This window comes from Simochromis diagramma, unplaced genomic scaffold, assembly GCF_900408965.1.
Source record: "Simochromis diagramma unplaced genomic scaffold, fSimDia1.1 OVJJ01000344.1, whole genome shotgun sequence".
NCBI classification, from domain to species: Eukaryota; Metazoa; Chordata; class Actinopteri; order Cichliformes; family Cichlidae; genus Simochromis; species Simochromis diagramma.
The window spans coordinates 3,959,158-3,965,397 of record NW_024387375.1 but is presented as its reverse complement, the minus strand read 5'-3'; the positions used below and the strand labels follow the sequence as shown (position 1 = coordinate 3,965,397).

At 40.2% G+C, this 6,240-nt stretch overlaps 1 protein-coding gene across 2 annotated transcripts in view; it reads left to right on the top strand.

Moving 5' to 3' along the window:
* The first annotated feature begins 5,956 nt into the window (after positions 1–5,956).
* The window catches only part of LOC120720058 (muscleblind-like protein 1), a 68,374-nt gene continuing 68,090 nt past the window's right edge, over positions 5,957–6,240 (top strand). The window contains exon 1 of one of the 2 annotated variants that reach the window (XM_040009666.1): positions 5,957–6,240. The gene's annotated coding sequence lies outside the window, so the exon portion shown is untranslated. The other variant, XM_040009677.1, reaches the window with a different exon arrangement.

The window sequence follows — 6,240 nt, the reverse complement described above, 5'->3', positions numbered from 1 at the left end:
CTAGACGTTCTGCTGTTTACGGATTAATCTAAGCGCTCACTATTTAATCACAGGTTCAGTGTTATCTAGATGTATGATACAAAATATTTTTGCTCTGCTTCTACGGGTCTAATCACAAAAAGGGGTCTTTTCATTTTGCAAGCAATATAATAAAGCACCCTGATGACTAAATCAAATGGCAACTGTCCAGCAGAGCCTCTACATCCCCTGATAGCAGGGAAAGAATTAAAATATAAATGTCCTGGAGTTTGTCAGAATAAACTATGGTTTTAGTGCAGGCTTCCTAAATAAATTTGCATGTAATGTTTTTGTTCCTTCTTGCTACCTTGGTGTACTTGGATCCATAATGAACGGTGTCAAAATTTCTCATTTTTTAAACTTTGATCAACCTTTGCAAGATCATCCATTGAAGTGTAATATTACTGAGAATAAAGATAGAAAATATATGTGCATAAGAATTCCCCCCATCATCCTGAATGACATAAATACATAAAAAGATGTGCTTGAAATAACATCTATGCAGATACCGCTCAAACACTGTCTATAAAGGTCTTCATATAGAAAGAGGTGAGAGAAATATTAGCATAATACTCCTGGAACTGCCTCAGTGAAAGTTTGTGACATATCATAGAGAGCCACAAAATGAGTCCATCACATCAGTGATGAGTCCATTCATCATTACCAGATTCCCAGATGGGGTGCCTCGATGGTGTTACCGTAATTACCTCAGACCATTATTATCCCAAACTCCTATAATGACTTCCCTTCTGCTATGACCATGACGTCAAACTTTTTTTTTTTTTTTATCATATGATGTCCACAGTCCTGTAATTGTGGTTCCTGAGTGTTTATATTTATTGTCAACCCCAGCGTAATGAGCTGAGAGTGACAGCACCTATAGGATTCAACTATAAACTTAAAATAATAGATGAAATCCAAACAACCTCTCAGGTTGTGGTTTTTGATTAATTAGTTAGTTGACTGATTTAATTTTTTGCACACTTGAAGATCGTGTCAGTTGAAACTCTTCTTGAGGTTAGCTCTGATGGTCTGGTTCACCTTTTTTATTCAACTTGAGTGCTCAAAGTGCTTTTGGCTACAAGTCTCATTAGCCCAGTCACGCACACATTCAGCACTTTTATCTGCACCTAAGCATACACTCACAGTCTGATGGATGAACAGGGGGCAACTCTGGTTTCGCTATTTTGCCCAAGAATATTTCGACATGTGGACTGGAGGAGCCGGTGACGGATCCACCAATTTTCTAATTGGTAGATGACCTACTCCACAGGTAATCACAGCTAGCTGGGGCCAAGGTGACACACTGATGTGTCATATCATTGATATGAAATGACATATCAGAGCATCATTAAATAGAATAAAGGTGTGACATAACACAAAAATAAGAACAAAAAATGCCCTCAGTAACTGGAACTTAAAAGGGAATTTTGTGACCCTAGGTCTCATTTTTTTGTTCCCTGGAGCTTTTTAAAATATATTTGTTTATTGTAATACTAACTACAACTCTTTCCGCATTTATTATGAGAGGTAAGTTTCTGCTCTATGAGCAGCCTTTTGCTTTCAAATTGTTTGCACAGTACAGATATATAACCAGACTTGTTTATTTTGTCTGGTAGCAGACTGGCACTCAACTATGCAAGCTAACGTTACCTTCTAACTTCCATGAGCAAAACCTTTTTGTCAGGGCTCTGTGTGCAGGCGGATGGAGAGGAGGATCCAAATGCGAGACTCGGACACGTAATACAACTCAAAACCTCAGCTTTATTGCTGGCATGAAGACAAAACATGAAGTGAACACTGAATACTGAGAACAGAAACACACAGGCATAATCTGATGGTATGACGCGACAATGAGCACAGGAAAACACAGGGCTAATATACACAGGGTGGTAATCAGGGAATGAGCAACAGGAGGGAGACACAGCTGGGAGAAACTGGACTAACGAGACAGGGGAGCAGTAGAGCTGAACACACTCACATGAGACACAGACCTTCACAATAAAACAGGAAACAAGAAACCACTAAACAAAGACGCAGACAGAATATAACACATGCAACTCAAACAATACATGAAACAACAAATCCTTAAACACGGATAAACAGAAACATGGAACTCTAATAATAATCATCATCATAGTATCAGAGAAACAAAACAATCATTCAAAAATAAACCAAAACATAAGAACTCAAAATGCTGGGTCGAACCTGACCCAGAACCCTGACACTTTTTCTATCCAGCAGATAATGCCACATATTTAATTTGGAAGATTTTTATATTAGATGCCCATCCTGATACAAGCCCAAATGGACTTCACAAGTTAGGCAAATGTGCAAACCAAATTGTGCAAAGTTAACACACTTGTGATAACTTAATGTTAATACCAGTTTTGTTTTGTTTTTTGCATTAGCTGGATGATTCTAAGTTGTTGTCCCCAGGGTACCCAGTAATCTCCAAGGAAATATAAAATGTCGAAATGAAAAATGTAGCCAACGAAGAAAAGGTCAAAAACTGCAGATCCTCCAGTGGCCTCCATTAGATCAGAAATCTCCACAGACTTCCATGTTAAACTGCCCAACTTTACAGTATTAAATAATATTTAATTATTATTATAGATACTTAATTACTCATCCATCTCTAAACTGAATTTAGGGATTTCATCAATTTGATTGACAGATGTCCCAACCCAGGCAGCTGAAGCGAGTTAGTTCCTGGCTAGGGCTGCTGAGCTAGCCAATCACTGAACTGGCCCTACCTACCATGTTTAATGGAATGAGAAAGTTAGCACTTCAAAGTCCTTCAGTGTGGGTGAGTGACATTTTTAATAGGCTTTTACTTAGTACTAATTAGCAAATATGTGTGTCTGTGCCATTGGTTTTCTGGAAACACCTTGCTAACCAAGCTCACTGGTGTTAGCTAATAACTTCGACATTTTATCCAAAGGAGGTGGCTTCTGGTTTAAAAGGAGTAACTAAAACTAACTTGTAGCCAAACCACCAATGTTAAGCATTTGGGGGATATCACGGTGGCTACATTCATGATTTATATAAAGTCTGTGGGTGTATTATATTTGTGAATTATCTATAGCAGTAGGCTACTTACCACAGAGTCCCACCTCCCCACCCTGCAACAATGCTGCACGGAGAAAAATTGCTTGCACAGATCAGGAGCAATTGATGAAGTTGTAGTTCCTGTACACATTAGTCTCTCTAATGTATACAGGAATACTCTCAAAGTATAGTGTAGACAGGTGCACGATGTTTACAGTGCAGATGTGCTATAAAAATCTAAACCAAAGTGGACAAAAATCTAAGAGCTGCAATAATTAAACAGTTTCACCACCTTCATTATGCATAAACCTAATCAATGGCTATTGCGCTTAAGGGGAGCTAAAGTGTTGTTAATGAATCGTTCCAATGAGCAGTGAGTTCTCTGCCTCTCTCTCACTCACTCCTGCTCTCTGTGTGTGTGTGGGGTTAGTGTTAATGTCTCTAATGAATAGATGTGGCACCCAGAGTCTGTGGACACCTGCTACTACCATTAGTCCCAGAGAGCAGACTAATCATCCTGGCTTTCAAATCTGAGCAGGTGATTCAGTGTCCCTCAATTTCAAGGACCCTTCATTACACAGACCACCTGAGTGTTTAGCAATAATGCTTGTACTGATACGTGCTTCTTCTAGAGGCAAAAATGGAAAACTCATGGAAAAGCCCAGTGTACTGATTTAATTTAGTTTTCTGCCCCTCAGAGAATTGCCTGCAGGAGCAGCTTGAAACTTAGTGGCATGTTCTCTGCATACTTAAAGAAAAAAGTAGAGTGGTGAGTTTGAGTTGGCAGCTCAGAGAAGCATGGTAACCCGTGAGTATATAGTTGTATAGAATATATAGAATAAGAGCTTTACACTATAATTGTTGATTTAAACTTCTGTAGTGAATATGCAGTGGCAATAAAATGCTGAGAATTTTTCTCTCGTGGATTTAGAGCAAACGTGTTTTTTCACTCATTTGTATGTTGTCTCACATCCTTTCTGTTAGTTTTGAGAATTTGGTGCCGTCTGTGAGTTCTTATAGTGCGGCTGGGGTTATTATTCTGTCACTGATCCATTCAAAAGGTATATCAAAAAGTATTCAGGAATGCATAAGAGAAAATGATGATACTAAACAGGCCAATCACAATCATTATGGCCTACGTAGAAGTTACATGTAATTACATTTCTACACCACAAATTTAACACCAAAGTATAGATCCTATGTAATGCTGGTAGTAATTTAGGTATCCTTTATACTGTCAAATTTAACTGCATACCATTGTACCTGTATCCTGTCTTCAGGTTTTGTCATAATTTCCCTACTCCATGTACCGCATAGTTAATAAAGATGAACATTAGTCACATGTGATTAATTACTCCAGGAGTCACTCTCATGGTCGAGCATTGCTAGCTCGGCCTAGGTCACACCACGTTGTTAAAACTAAATGACACAGGCACAAAAGGACTTAAATAATGATTTGATCATAAACATTTACATCTCATAAATCCTTAGTATACTAACGTACAAAGCTTTTAGTTTATGTTTCCCCCCTTGAGGGTTTCATCTGCATTCATAAGTGTAAAGTTTTGTTGCCTAAATCCAAGAACAGGTCTTATTATCATGCAGCTCAAACAAGGACCTGTAGAGTTAATAAATATAAAGTTTATATCATTAAACTAAAAATCTCTAAATTCAATCAATATAGTTATCTTGGCATGCTTAAATTCACTTTGACCTGTTGCCTCTGACCTCGTCTTTACCCTGGATTTCTGCCTTTTGCTGCCAAACTCGCTGATTAAATTATTGTCAAAACAATTTCAGCAATCGATGCTCACTGATCCCAGTTCTTATCTGTTCCCATGGCTACCGAAAAGACAGAGAACATAGTGGGGATGTTTCTGTTCTAAATGTTGTCTACTAAGTTTTTGGAACATGCAAAAATTAATTTGGGGTCAAATGGATTAGACGCAGAGTGGTTTGCTCCAAGACTGAGATACTGAGGGGCAGAGAGTGCGGTGGAAGATGCAAAATAAACGAAAAGCGAAGCTAGATGTTTAAAGACTGAGCGTTGGGGGTTACCAGCGTGATGGTTGCGCTGCAGGACTCAGCTGTGATATGCTGATTTATAAGGCCTGAAGGACAGCCACGACCTTCCACCCACTCTGTCTCCATGGGCAACGGTAGAGAGGAGACCTCGTCTCTTTTTCTTCCTCAGTCTCATTCCCTCTACTTCTCATTCTTTATACTGCTCCTTTGCTCGCCCTCTGTTTCTGCTCATTCTATCAGTCTACAGTTGTTGATAAATCTGTGCACTAAATAACTAACCAACCTCCAGAAAAGTGAATAGTGGAGAGAACCGTTAGTCTTTTTGTATGTCTGTCTGTATGCCTGCATGAACATGTGTAGCCACCCAGTCATTTAACTGGGCTATCCAGCTGTACTTCCCTTGTTTATAATGTGACTGAAACGTGTTATCAAAGGGCAGCAGGCCTCAGTGGACTGGCAGTAGCAATGAAGAAAAGGAAAGAGACCGCAAACAGGAAGCCTGCTTCCAGTAACCATTACATCAACCCGCATGCTCAGAACACAGACACACACACAGCGAGGCAGACACTCATTTCCACATACTGCTCTTTCTTAACGTAAGAAGGCAGAAGCAACAGTTAGTGGTCACATGACCACAAGAGTCTTTCCTCATTTCAGCGTCAGCTGGCTCCAAGCAGATGTGAAATCGAGGCATGTAGGAAGATTTCAGCATGTGAAGTATTTTCTTGTTTGACTCTTTATCAGTATTTTATCAGAATATTCAGTCTGAACTACAACAGCAAAGGGGGGGGGGGGTGGAAGCTGTTGCCATGGCAACCAAAGCCGCGGCAATCGTCATCACGAGGCTTCTTCTGCATTGTGTGTGTGTGTGTTTGCGTGTGTGTGTGTATGGACACAGCGTGTGTGAGTTCACCCTCCTCTCTTCAGACAGGAGGCGAGGACATCCCCCTCTAACACTGTGCCAGAGAGGAAGAGAGAGAGCGAGCGAGAGCAGAGAGAGAGCCTGACTGAAACCCCATAATGCACCGCACGCTGCAGGGCTGAAGTCGTGCAGATTCATCAGTTCCTGTTCGAGGGGTTGTCTGTGAGCGCACACGCACTCATACACCCAGACCGAAGCAAGAAAATACACGGACGTCCAGGCAG